Raw genomic sequence first — 13,542 nt, 5'->3', positions numbered from 1 at the left:
CAGTCTACATAAAATGTGCTGACCCGTTTAAAAATCTTTAAGATATTACAAAACATTAGCCCACCTGCAGTTTTCAACCCTGTGTTGATACATATTTCACAACTGATAATTTTCCTGTATTTGAGATTATGTTTATATTTTAAAATGTATCTCTATTAGTTGCCAGAAAGCTTTTACCCAGAACTCAACAAATTCAACACATGCTTTTTATTTCACCCTTAATTGCTTCTTTAATTATTTGAAAATATTTTTAAGATATCAAGATAAGTTTTAACAATATTTTGTATTCATTTCATTCATACAAAGTATATTCAAGACATCAATGATAGCACATTTTGGTGAATTTCTTATTCAAAATTCTGAACACAAAAATAGCAAGAAATACTAAATAGTATTATTTTTAACCTCATGGTTATTTCCATTAAGTACATGCCTACATACACCGATGTATGATAATTAATATATTTTATGAAAATGCACATAATTATAGCTGTCAGGAGAATTGTCACTTGACATCAAGAATACAGAAGTTTTTTTTTTAAACATCCTTGTGATTTCAGTCAAAAAGAAAAGCAACTAAATGTGTCTTTGTTTTGGGAAGAGAACATCTGCTATTTTTTTCTTAGTCATCTTAGTACTCGTGATTGTAGCATAACAATAATTATTTCAATTTTATAATTGATCTTAAGTTATTCCATGTAGATCTCTAGAGGCCTGAAGGAGAAAATAGTGTCTATAAAATGTGCCAGGTTTTTTCCACCACAAATGAAGAATTTACACGGAACTATATATAAAATTTTACAATATATTGGGAAAGAAAGATTAACAGCCAATCACTAGTTGAATCTGCAAGGAAATTCTACAGTCTGCGAAACAAGAAAACTACAAAACTCATTGAAAGAAATGCTGGACTTCACAGTTAACTTATACATACTTACACAATAAAATAAAGTAAAACCAACCTGAAATTGATTTTTTTAACTTTCTTGAAAATGCTTTGCAACAATCTCTATATTGCAAGTACATGTTTGAAAGTGATCAAAATACAGTATTGACTTGGAAAGAGACATAAAGCCACTAGGTTTAGAAAGACAGGAAATACTAACTGTTAAAATGGTGTTAGACATAAACTAGAAAACTTACCTAGAATATTAAAGAACTGAGGCCAAGCACAGACTTGTTGAAGTCTCTGTAATGCAGAGAAAGAAAGCAGTGTGGAAGAACTGGAATAGCATGAGGCTGGATGGAAGTGATAGAAATTGGGGATTATGTAGCTCTTAAAAATTCAATTTAAAAACAGGGATTATAAAAACAATTACAGAAGACACTTACAAAGTGAAGACTGTGCTCAGTAGGCCAAACTGAAGGGACCTACACTGTTCCAAGCAAAATCGATGAAAAGGGCTATACTATTATTAGCTTTTTTGATTGTTTAGAACAGAAAATCACATTCTGGATTACTGTTTATTTTTATTCACATTTTTATTTGTGCTTGCCTCATGTTTATTTTCGTTCCATTTTTTGTTATTATCATGCAGTGAGATCTACATATGAGCACTGTCAATTTCATGGTCTCTGCTTTGACACAGTCATCCAGCTTTATCCTGATGTAGAACAATACAGCAATTATGAGAACACTCACAAGGATGCAGTTTTTCTCCCACATCACAGCCTCCCTTCAGGGATCTGTGGATGGATCTGATAGCTGTTACTTTTTATTGCATCAATTTTGAGTGTAACTCATAACGATGTGCCCCCACATTAAAAATACATTGTCAAATCTGCTCATTTCCAGAGTAGCCCACTCTAAGGTACTAACTCTGTATAGTCAGAAGAAACTCTGTTGTAATCTAATTTGAAAAGAATTCTTTATGTCATTTAATACAAGAAAAATTCATTTTCCACTCATAGATCATGTCTTGGTTCTCTTTCACGTTGGCCTGTTTCCAGAACTAATATCTAGAACTGGCTGTTGCTCAGTTAGAACAGTAAAGCTACACTAGGAGCTACCTCCAGACATGACACACGTCACTTCCACTGGACATTTACCAATCAGTGCAGATTAGATGGTCACACTCCTTTGGGACAGTGAAGAACTATATCTTAACATGTTCCCAGAAAATGTGAAAGTATTTGCTTTGATAGAATTAATGGATACTATGTATTTCAGCATATTGGGAATATTTCCTTATGTAATGCCCTTAAATTTCTGAGTATGGTTAAAGAAAAAAGACACAAAAGAATCTAGGCATGTAGAATTAAGGATGCCAGATTCCCTCTCCAAAATACATCTCCTTAGGAGCACTGCAAAAAAAAAAACAAAAAGGAGGGAAAGAAAAAGAGAGAGAAAGAGCAAGAGACAGACAGAAAGAAAAAATAATAAAAAAGCAAAGAGAAAAGAAGGAAGGAAAAAAGGAAGAAAGAAGGGCAAGAAGGATAGAAGTAGGAATTAGAAAGGGAAAAAGAAAATTGATGATATTTCTTATTAAAACTCCCATCCAACTGAAACACAGACAAGACAGAGTGAGGAGGAGAATACCGCAGTGCAAATTTGAAATAAATTTCGACTCTTTGCTACCTCAGGTAATAATACCTCGTTCATATTGCAAAGTGAAATTCTACCAACAGAAACCAAAGAGAAATAACACTAAGGCTTCAAACTATTTGAAATTTAAAAAAAATAAAAAGGAAGAAGCACGAGAGGGTGTGGCCCTTCTTGAAGAGCACAACAATAAGATTTCTGGGATTAATTATAAGTAACATCCAAATAAAAAAGCTGGGAAACTCATGTGACATTAATCGTATTATTTATCTTTGACTGGCAAAGATCAATTATTGCTTAACCACGAAATAAATAAATAATAAATAAACAAACCTCTCCAAACTGCACCAAAATGCAATCGTGCCCTCTCCTGGCACTGCTTCCAGTGCCTCTCTTAGCTGGAACACTCAGGACACTGAATGAGGGAAACACTGTCCGTGAGGACGGGCTCACCAATACTCTCCAGGTTCAGCAAATGTCTGCTCTGTTACTAAAATACTTTTCAAGTAGTTAAAGAAGTAAAGTGTTTTAAAAGAATATATTGGTGAATGTTTATTAGATTCTAGATGGTAAGAACACTTAAAGCAAAAACAAAAACAGAAAAAAGCAAAGCAATGTACACCACACACTAGAGTAGCAATTTGACTACAAAAACTGAGAGGAATCTCAAAATATAATGAAACACGTGAAAGACAAATTTTAAAGGGAAAAGTTCAAGTATTATAACAAAGAAGCCATGTCACCAATAGGTGGTAAGTTCTCAAAGTTCAAGAATAGGTACAAGTGTCCTTGTAGAGCTTCTTTAGGAGGGGATAAAAATATAGTGAATAAACTGCCATGAGCTGTAAGAAGTCTTATAAAAATTACAGGGTGCCCTCGTCTACCTCACTCACCAGAGACAGTGCCAGGAATCCTCCAACGTTTCCCCAAAGTCAAAACGACCACAAAAGGTAAATGTTTTGAATTATTTTGGATCATTAAGATAGCCATGTCAGTGCAAATAAATATACTCTTGAAAGAAACTTTCAGAACTGCTTCAGAAAGTGGCCAGGATGATAGGACAACTGTGTTCAAAACAAACGGTGTTATTTTGAGAGAAGTTAATGGCAACATGTCTTTTACTATAATATATTTAAAAATTTATTTAAATAGTCAATACATATTTCAATCATAACTTATACATGTAATATATATCCATCTATGTATATATATTCATATACTATATAATATGCATATATATTATTCATATATAGCTACCTATGCATATATATATAAAATCATGTGCTATGTAACGCTGTGACATTAGTCAACCACAGATCATGTATGTGATTAATGGCAGTCTGATAAATTTAAACTATTTGTGATTTTAAAAGGAGGGTCTTATGAGTGACTTCACAGCCCTCTTAGTTTACGTAAATGTGCTGCATGATGTACCCACAGTGAAGAAATCACTTAAGGACATACAGTCACTTTTAATTGGCACATATCTCATGTATATCTACATTTTAAGAAAAAACTTGGTCAGTTCTCCATAATGTTGTGTAAAATAATATTCATTATTGAAATTTTTGGAAAGAATATAGGCATACAAAAAACAAAATTAATATAATCTTACTATGGACACAGTATAATGGCTGTTAATGTATTTAGTATCATTTGTCACTTATTTCTGAAGTGCTGTGTATGTGTGTATATATATATATATATATACACACACATATATATATCCACTTTTAAAATTTAGTGTTATTTTGTTTAAAAGTTTTCCTTTGCCATTTATATTTAATATTCATTAAAATTCAGAGAAATGTACTCTGATCCTACTAATAAGTGAAAAGTTTCTTAAATTTGTTCCAAAAATATCAAGATGTTCCATACAGAACTGGGTAGAAAGGATAAACAGTACAATCCATAAAGTAAGAAAAGTGGCAATAGCTAATCAGCATGAAAAAGTTCTCAAGTTTACTGACAAGAATATGTGCGCATTCAGGGTTATTTAAGCAATAACAGTGCCTACCTTAGACTCAAGATAAGTGAGCACTGACTTGAATGTCACTATCAGAGAGCACCTGCCATCAGTCCACTAATATTCTGCCTCAAGTTGTCAAAAAGGTCTAATAAAATATTCCCAGAGGAAAGGGAGACACATCGTTCTTTCCTACTCTAATAATAAATATTCTTTAGATCTACCAATCAATCTTGAATTGAATTTTAGTTTCTGTCAATATTTCTGTAAGCACACAAAAGTCTCCATGTTGTCACAACTTTATACAAACATATATAAGCATGCATGGGCTAAGAATGTTAAGTTTTATAAACTGACAACAGCCTGCTATTTAGACAGATGAAGGATAGCCTAATGAAGAATATGGATCGTGTGGTTAAAACATGAAGAAAAACTTGGCAAGAACCGACTTTGGTATTTGACTTCTCACTGTGCACTAGCAACCCATAATTGTTATCAGATTCGGTTTTATGTTGAGTGGATATGGTCCAGAAAGGTGAAAAATATCTTCTCTTTAGGAATATGAGGACATTCTAACCCCATCTGTCACCCGTTCTACTGCCTGAGGTAATTTGGCTTATTAGACAGGTGACCCTCTCCTTCCTCACTTAACCCATATATAAGGTGACAAAACAAAAGAATTTCCCTAAATATAAAGCAAAACAGTAGTCATGACCCCTCCCAGCCCCCACACTTCTAGTCTAATAAATTTCACTTAACCATGAATCCCAAGTCTGTGTCTTTAGTCTCTGTGAAAACAGATGCTGAGATAGTCAAGTAACTATAAATTCTGAATTGTCTTATTATTGAGGCAAAAGTTCAGGGTAAATGATACCAAGATTTTTATTTGAACTTTCACTGAATGCTTTTTTTCTGTCATTTTTATGGAATACACATTAATTTAATGGTTATATTAGCCAATAAAATTGAAGGCTTTAACTATGCTATGCCCTATACTATTTTTTGTGAACTTATATAGTATTTAGTGGTGTTATGTTGGATGAACACAATTATAAATTTCTGCTGCTTTCAGAATTTTACAGTAAGCATGAGGTCGTGAGTTTAATCCCCAGTACCAAAAAAAAAAAAAAATTTTTTTACCTTCACTTTGGCCTCTTTCTCTGAATACAACTACTATAAAGATATTTATCTAAATGTTATACTCAAATGTCAAATGTGATTTTACCCTTACTCCATGAACATTTTCCTTTTCCTGGATTCTCTTTCTTGGGAAATCTACTCAGTGACCTGTATATTTTTCATTGTTCTAATCAATTGGTAATCAAAGTCATGTTCACTCTCTTTAGTCTATTTCCATTTTCATTTTTTTCTGCCATTATTTAATTTCATTCGTCTCAAAATTGCCATTTATTTGCAAACAGTTTTTACTTTCAGAACAACTAGGATGTGAACTGAAGACTTGGGATTTTAAAAGCAGCATTCATTGGTTTAAATCACAGCTGAAAATTGAAGTAAGACTTCAGGGAAAAGATTTATTTTAGTCTGTACATAATAGGAGCAATGTTATCAAAGCAGTTTTAAAGATAATCTAACATTATTACATGGTACCCGTTACGATTTCTGATGTAGTCAGGGGTTGTACATAGAGAACAATTAGAATCAGGACATGGAGTTCATAAAATTATTTTTGTAATGGTCACAAGTTAACACAGGAAAATGCAGGAAGTCTATCCACAGCACCAAAGACATACAATATTTAGTCAAGGACCTAATATCTCACAGCAATGTCCCACATGAGTCCAGATAAAAATCCAGAGCTCAGGACAATGCCTCCCATGAGTCCAACTGGAGGTCCAGAGCCCACAAGAAGGACTCACGCCAGTCTCTTTTATGGATCAGTGCCGAGAAGACCCAAGGGTCAGCGGTGGAAGCCAGCAGGTCTGTGCCTGCAGGATGAAGGAGCTGTGCTGGTGGGATGAGGGTTCTACGCTGGAGCTGAGAAGTCACACTCACAACAAAGACCAGGGCTAACCTGAAGGCACCACAGCCATTCTCAGCAACACTGAGGCCCCAAGCTCCTCCGACGACAAGCACAGTCGGGTACATGCCAGGAAACAGTGTGATGAGTTCATTCTGGAGACCAAGAAGCACATGTCCTCCCCTCCAGAGCGAGGAAGCAATGCTCGATGTGAGGACCAAAGTTTCTCCAGGAAAACCAATAGCTCAGACAGCAACTCACAGGAGAATCTACAATGCTTCCTTAACACCTCACCCCTCAACACTTCTCTTCTTTTCCACCTATTTATCTGGCAACTTTCCTCAGGTGGAGCATCTTCGCGCAATGCCATGCTGATGTAATTCAGCTGGCGTCAAGTTGACCACTAGTTCTTAATCCGTAACAGTTTCAATCTATAATGTCCCTCAAAGTATCAGAATTTGGATTTAGGAAAGTGAGTGAATTATGAGATACTAAACCCACTGAGGAATTCAGAGCTTGATGTGCTCTTAGGATGGTGCTGCTCTGAAGAGACCCGTAAATGGGGTGCGATCTGAGAGCATTTGTCCTTTCCTGGTTCCCCCCACCCCCATTTCTGCTTCCTGGCCAGTTTGTGTCTGCCAGACTCTTTCACTTTTACCTTTAAAATAAATAAATAAATAAACCTCTCTTCCTTTAATTTGTGGTCACCAGTTATTATATCACAGTGATGAGAAAGTGACTAATAGAGGACAAAAGCATATTTCCACCAGGCAAGAATGAGGAAGTCATTATAACAATTGAGGCAGGATATATTAAGTCTTTAGCTACAGCAGTTTCAGCAGAGAAACTTAAGGAAAAGGATGAGTCTGAAAAAATTATTGACAGAAACTTGAAAGATTCAGTACACATTAGTTCAATTGTCTAATTATTCTATTTAAGTATCAACACAATGAAAGACTACATTTTAACTTCCCAGGTAAATATGACAACTGATTAACAAGCTAGCACTGTAGTTAACAGCACTGCTCAAATTAAAATATAAATGTCACATCACTATAAAAATGAAACTTTATTTATACTGTTCTAATGCTTAGTTTGGGGTTTGAAAAACACACCAAGGCCTTGGATTGTCTAAAACTTTTCAAACAAAAAGAGAACCATACATGTACATATGTCTCTTCCACATTTATCATTCTATTCAGCAGAGGTTTGTTTGGAAAATGTCTGTGATATCAAAAAACAAAGTTCCAGATGGAGGAGGTGAAAACAGACACATATTCCAGCTGCTTTTAATCTCTTTTTTTGGCTGTGGTTACATTGAAAGCACAACCTATAAAAGACAGAATTATCATTCCCCTTGAATGTAAAGGGTTTTCAGAGTGGTCATGCACAAAATTCTATTACTGCAATACAAGTTTTATCTATGCATTTACATGTTTGTGTTGTATAAAGGCAGCCATCCATATGTGTATAAATTTGTATGTGTGTATAAACTTATTTTCCAAAGCAGAGCTTGTTCTACAGGTAGAATGGCTGCCTATGTGTATTTCTAACTCCCTGCAGGACATGCGTCATTTAAAACCTCCATGTTTGTGTATTAGTGTCTTGAGGTACTCTCTGAAGGAGATGGAGCTGCTTGGGGTGGCAGATTTCCAATGTTAGAGAGAGCAAAGTTAAGCTTGGAGGATTTCTAATAGCACATCACTTTAACAAGTCTTACTTGAAAAGTATTAAAGGTACCTCAAACTCAAGCATATTCCCGTGGTGGTAAGGAGCTGTATCTCAGCTGCAGTAGTATCAGCATTTTGTTTGTGGCATTTTCCTATATGAATGTTACCAATGGGAGACGTGGGCAGGTGGATATCTCTGCATTACCTCTTCCAATAGCATCTGAATTGATAAGAATGCTAAAATAACAAGTTTAAAATTTAAAACATTTGGTTGATTCAGTTACTGTCTCACTCTCAAGAGAACAAACTTTTTATCTTTTGTATCTGCTGGTCACAGTGGCATGCGTTTGACAGGAACGTATGAGCCATCTTTCCCTTTTCCCTCCCCAACCTTCACCTTAAATCAGCCAAGGCCTTTCATTGATTTTGTAATTCCAGAAACCATCCATCTCTGACTTTCCTCATCTTTGCTCCAACTGAGTTTCGGCACGTCATCTTCCCTTTCCTCGACTTTATAAAATCAATCTCCATGTTGGCCTTCCTGTCTCAAGGATTATCACTCTAGAACAATGATTCTTGATGCAGCTGCTTATTACAATTGCTGGAGAAACTTACAGGACACTGCCAGGATTCCCATCCTAGGACAGTCAAATCAAAACACGTACAACCAGCCTGGGTATCAGCATATTTTGAAAACGTCTCAGATAAATCTAAGGAACACCCATGGTTGAGAGCCACTGTCTTAAATATTTATCTTCATCTAAGTTTCTAGAATGATTTCATACAAATGGAATTCTGGGCATTACTCTGATTTCATACTCTTTTTCTCTGTTAGAGTTTGATTTATAGTCTCCCAAATTTTACTCTTTGAATTCCTAACTGTCAGTATGGATGTGACTGAATTTGTATATAAAGTCTTTATAGAAATAATCAAGTGAAATTGAGAGCCCTAGACTAGGCTCTGATCTGTGATAATCCTACAGAATTGGAAGATTGAGACCAAGACATGATCACAGGAAGAACAAACCATGAATAAAGGGCAGAAATTGATGTAATGTGTCTCTAAGCCGAAGGACATGAAAACGTGCCAGCAAATCACCAGAAGTTAGTTGAGAGGCATGAAGTGGTTTCTCTCGTATAGCCCTCAAATGGAGCCATTCCGACCAACATCTTGATTTCAGATTTCCACCCTCTAGAACTATGAGAAAATGAAGTTCTGTTAAGTCAGCCAGTTTCTGCCCTTCGGTTAATGGCAGCAAACTAATTATAATGTAAAACCTCTGCTTGTTAAACTTACTCCCCTACAATTTACACTACACATGCGTCTCCATTCTCATTTTTTCATTTTTCACATTCCAGAACCTGAAAACTTTGCTCAGATGTCATTTTGTCATGGGTAAATTCCTGTACACATGCCAAGATATTTGAATATATGCAAAAGATTTTTATCACTGCATGGACTGCATTGTGTAATACATATTTGCTTATATTTTTGTCAGTGATAGGTCTCAGCCCTTAAATTCCTAGTGTTTGCCAAATAGTACTTTCTAGATCACACCTTTAGTGAATGAAAAGGTAAATTATTTTATTAGTTTGGCTACATCAAAAAGCCTGAGGTGGAACTAGCGGCACAAGAGATTTATCATGAGACACGAAGCAATAGGAGGTGGAGAGTAACTTCATACTGCAAAGAAGTTTTTTAAATATATGGAAAGAGAAGGAAAGGAAGGAGGTTTGAATAAGAGGCTCCAGGTCTATGCACAGTTCCGTAAATGTTTTGGACGAGTAAGTGAAGAGGCTTTGAGTCAACATCTCCACTGGCAGGCTTCCACACTTCACCTGCCTCTGTCCCCGGCTGAGCTACAGTATCTGTGCTTGCAATAATTACAATTGTTTCATCCGGAGTCTCTGCACCTATCTCCCACTACTGCTGACCCTTGAAGGCAAATGTTCATTCTTTGCTATTTTGCAATGTGCTTCTATTGTCCTAAGTCAAGACAATAATCTAGAGAATTCAAACAAGGTCCCAGTTTCACGAAGACTATGCTGCAAGAGACAGAGACAGACACAGACACAGAGAGACAAAATGAGGGAGACAGACTGGGGGGGGGCGAGAAGAAGGAAGAGGAAGAGGGAGGGTGAACTGAAAAATTAAACACAAAATAAGATGGTTTCAGATTAAGAAAATGTCTTTGAAGGAAATAATTATGGATACACACAGGAAAGAGAAAGTGATGGTAGGGAAACATTCATCTATGTGGAGTGTTCTAGAGTCTCTGAGCTGGTATTAAGGATGAAACCCTGATATTGAGAAGAAAAAAAAAAAAGAGAAGAATTAAATGTTTTTCATTTCATTTTGTTTTGTTTTGGTACAGGGAATTGAACTCAGGACCTTGAGCTCTCCAGGCAGGCGCTTCTGCCACTCAGCTCTGCCCTGGCCCAGATCTGTTCTCAAGTGCATGGGTGAAAACTCGACTGTTTCGAAAAATCAAGAAAAGGCTATTTATTGAGAGTAAAGAGGGGGGAAAAGTGAGAGATGCAAACATAAAAGAAAGATTGTCCTTTCGCCCCCTTTGATTGTCACCCCTCATAGTGCTCGGCCACCCTCTGCCCAGACACGGCCTCCACACTGCTTATTGCCAAATAAATAGAGCAGGGTAGGTGACAGTGAATAGGAGGACCTTGACAGGTATGGATTAGATAAATGTGAGAGAAAATGCAGAACTGGCTGCTGGGTTGGATGTGAAATATCAAAGAAAGAAAAGGAGAAAGGTTTATGTTAAGATATTTGCCTTGAATGAATGGTAATGGACAGCAAGACATCGGTAATAGAAAGAAGTTTAGGACGCAATAGCAGGAAGTGTCTTAGGGGCAAACAAACTTCTACCTGGAAGCAAATAGTTCTGTCTTATGTCATGCAGACAGACGATAGTTAGATAGAAAGATAGATAGATAGATAGATAGATAGATAGATAGATAGATAGCAATATATATGACGTCACTGTCTGTATATATTTGAACTTCACTATCGTAGAAAAAAGAAAGCTTAAGAGAAAATGTGTGGCTGGCAAACAGTAACGATGAGCAAAACAAGAGGTGAGGCGCGATGGAACTAGGGTTAGAATGGGATTCCGCGGAATCCACCTTGATGTTTGACTCATGCACCTTTTAAGCTCCCCACTTTTCCCTTTTCCTCCCCCTCTCTCATCTATAACCAAACTGAAGGTGTTTTTATCCTTTGGCAGTAGTGTAAAGTTTAAGCCATACAGACCCAGCCCGAGCTCTGGAACCCTTGGCCATCTGCATCCCTCATCGTAATTTTATTATGCCGCGGCAGTCATCTACCATTTTCAGACTCTTGAACTTTTCAGAAAGTCTGGTAGATCCTCATAGGCCTTCCGACATTCACTTTGTGTTGGAGATGGGATGCCTCTTCTGCTCTCCAGTTAATTATTACATTCCGATGCAAATTAAAACAGTATTTTCAAGTATTGAAAGTAGCTATGTAAGACCTACTTAGGAAAGAAGTACTTACCCTCATCACTTTCCATGAGTATTACTCCTCAGCCTTGGACGTAAAGCACAGTTTGAACGGGGCTCCACCTTAGGTCCGCTGGATAAAAACAGTAACTGATGTAGTAAGCAAGAATCCCAGGCAATAGTCACCACGAATGCGTGACTTGCTTTACTTGCTCTGTCTTGCTAACTGGTTCTATTTCCTGCTGGCTAGCTTGCTTTAAACTGTGCTATTTTATGCTGTGTTTGATGAGACTGACCCTTTTTCATCTATAGATTTAACTGTCTTAAATCAGAAGCTTGGCCTGCAAATATTGGATTTGGGTCCTCTTTAAAGTGGTCTTGGATGAGTTGTCTTGGCCCAGATCTTACTGTGTCTCAGAGTGATTCACGTGTTTCAGCAACACAATAGGCTGCAACTGATGCTGGTTAAAAAGAACAACTCTTACCCTACCATTAGTTATGTGTCCCGTCTACACATTGGCTACCATTCCACAGAATGCTCACATGAAATAGGGTTACTCAGACTGATACATGAGCCTGTCGCTAAAACTGAGTCCTTACCATAGGGCACACTGAGGTTCACACTGCTAAGACAAGAAGTGACCTAGGATTCTGACAATGCTTTTGTGGTTCTATGATGTTGCTTCTGTTGCTCAAAGAGAACATGTGATATAGGAAATACAATAATCACATACTTATATAATAAATGTAATATGTTACTATTACATAGTTTTATATATCAATATTATATATTAATATTTTAATATTATATAGTATGAGAAAGAAAGAGAGATGTTAACTCTTCTGTGGACTCTCTGATAGATGGAGACATTAGGAGAATTTTTGTTCTAATCTTTGAACTTTGACTCCTGGTCAGAATTCCTAAGTCCTTTGTAATTTCCTGCATAACAGCAGAGGCTGACACTGAGCTCCTGCATCCCTTGGTAATAGAAACTTTCCTTCTAATGAGATGATTCTTGGTGGGCTCCTGTATAGCCTCCAGACAAGAGCTGGTTGCCAGAAAAATAACTTTGCAGTTAACAAGCACAATATTTGTCTTGTAGAATTGCTATAGCAAAGTATTTCTATGCAGTCTACATCTTTAGACAGAAAAGGTTAGCTGATAAGAAGCTTAGAACTTTCGGCACCAGGTCCCAACCCGAGGAAAGGAAGCAAAACTGAAGAAGAGTGATGACTCCGCAGACTCCTCCAACAGTAAAGGAGGCCGATAGTCATTTAGGGCCCTGGGGAATCTGGAGGGAACATATTCCTCATTTACAAACTTTGTTTGTCTGTTTTTGCTGAGCACATATTGAATTAAATGCCCTAACACAAATGGATCCAGAATATGTTCAAATGATAGTACAACAGCAAGTCCTGCTGGTTCCTCTCCCTTTTCCCCAGAAGATGCTTCACCTTGGTGCCTCAGCCTCCTCTCCTCATATCTCCTGGAATCTCCAGAGCACTCACGATAGCCATGGATTTCTATTCAAGAAACTGCTCCTCAGTCTTGTGTTACATATCTATGCAACTTTAACACTGACAACTTCTGGATGCAAATGCTATCTTGAGAACAGAATTTCATGGGCTTGAGCCTGTCTGTGACTCTCCATTTTTCTGTGGGTAATGCTACATCATCTTGCAAGCTTGGCATAGCCAATAAGGTCTCCTTGCTAAAATACAAAAGTTACCTCCTAGACAGAGCTGAGTTAGTCCCCTCTGTAACATTTAAGACACGGTAGAAAGCAGCCTTTTCTGTCGTTAGACCCTTATTAATTGACTAGATGCTAGAGAAGTCACCCCTCTCTTGAACTATGTCACCACCTGAGTGATTTCCTTAGAATTAAATGAGAAAACAGCAATAAGA

This window comes from Cavia porcellus, unplaced genomic scaffold (assembly GCF_034190915.1).
Source record: "Cavia porcellus strain 051 isolate PalLab524CR breed Dunkin Hartley unplaced genomic scaffold, mCavPor4.1 scaffold_24, whole genome shotgun sequence".
In the NCBI taxonomy this organism is placed as follows: domain Eukaryota; kingdom Metazoa; phylum Chordata; class Mammalia; order Rodentia; family Caviidae; genus Cavia; species Cavia porcellus.
The sequence above is the reverse complement of the archived record's forward strand: the minus strand, read 5'-3'. Positions refer to the sequence as shown.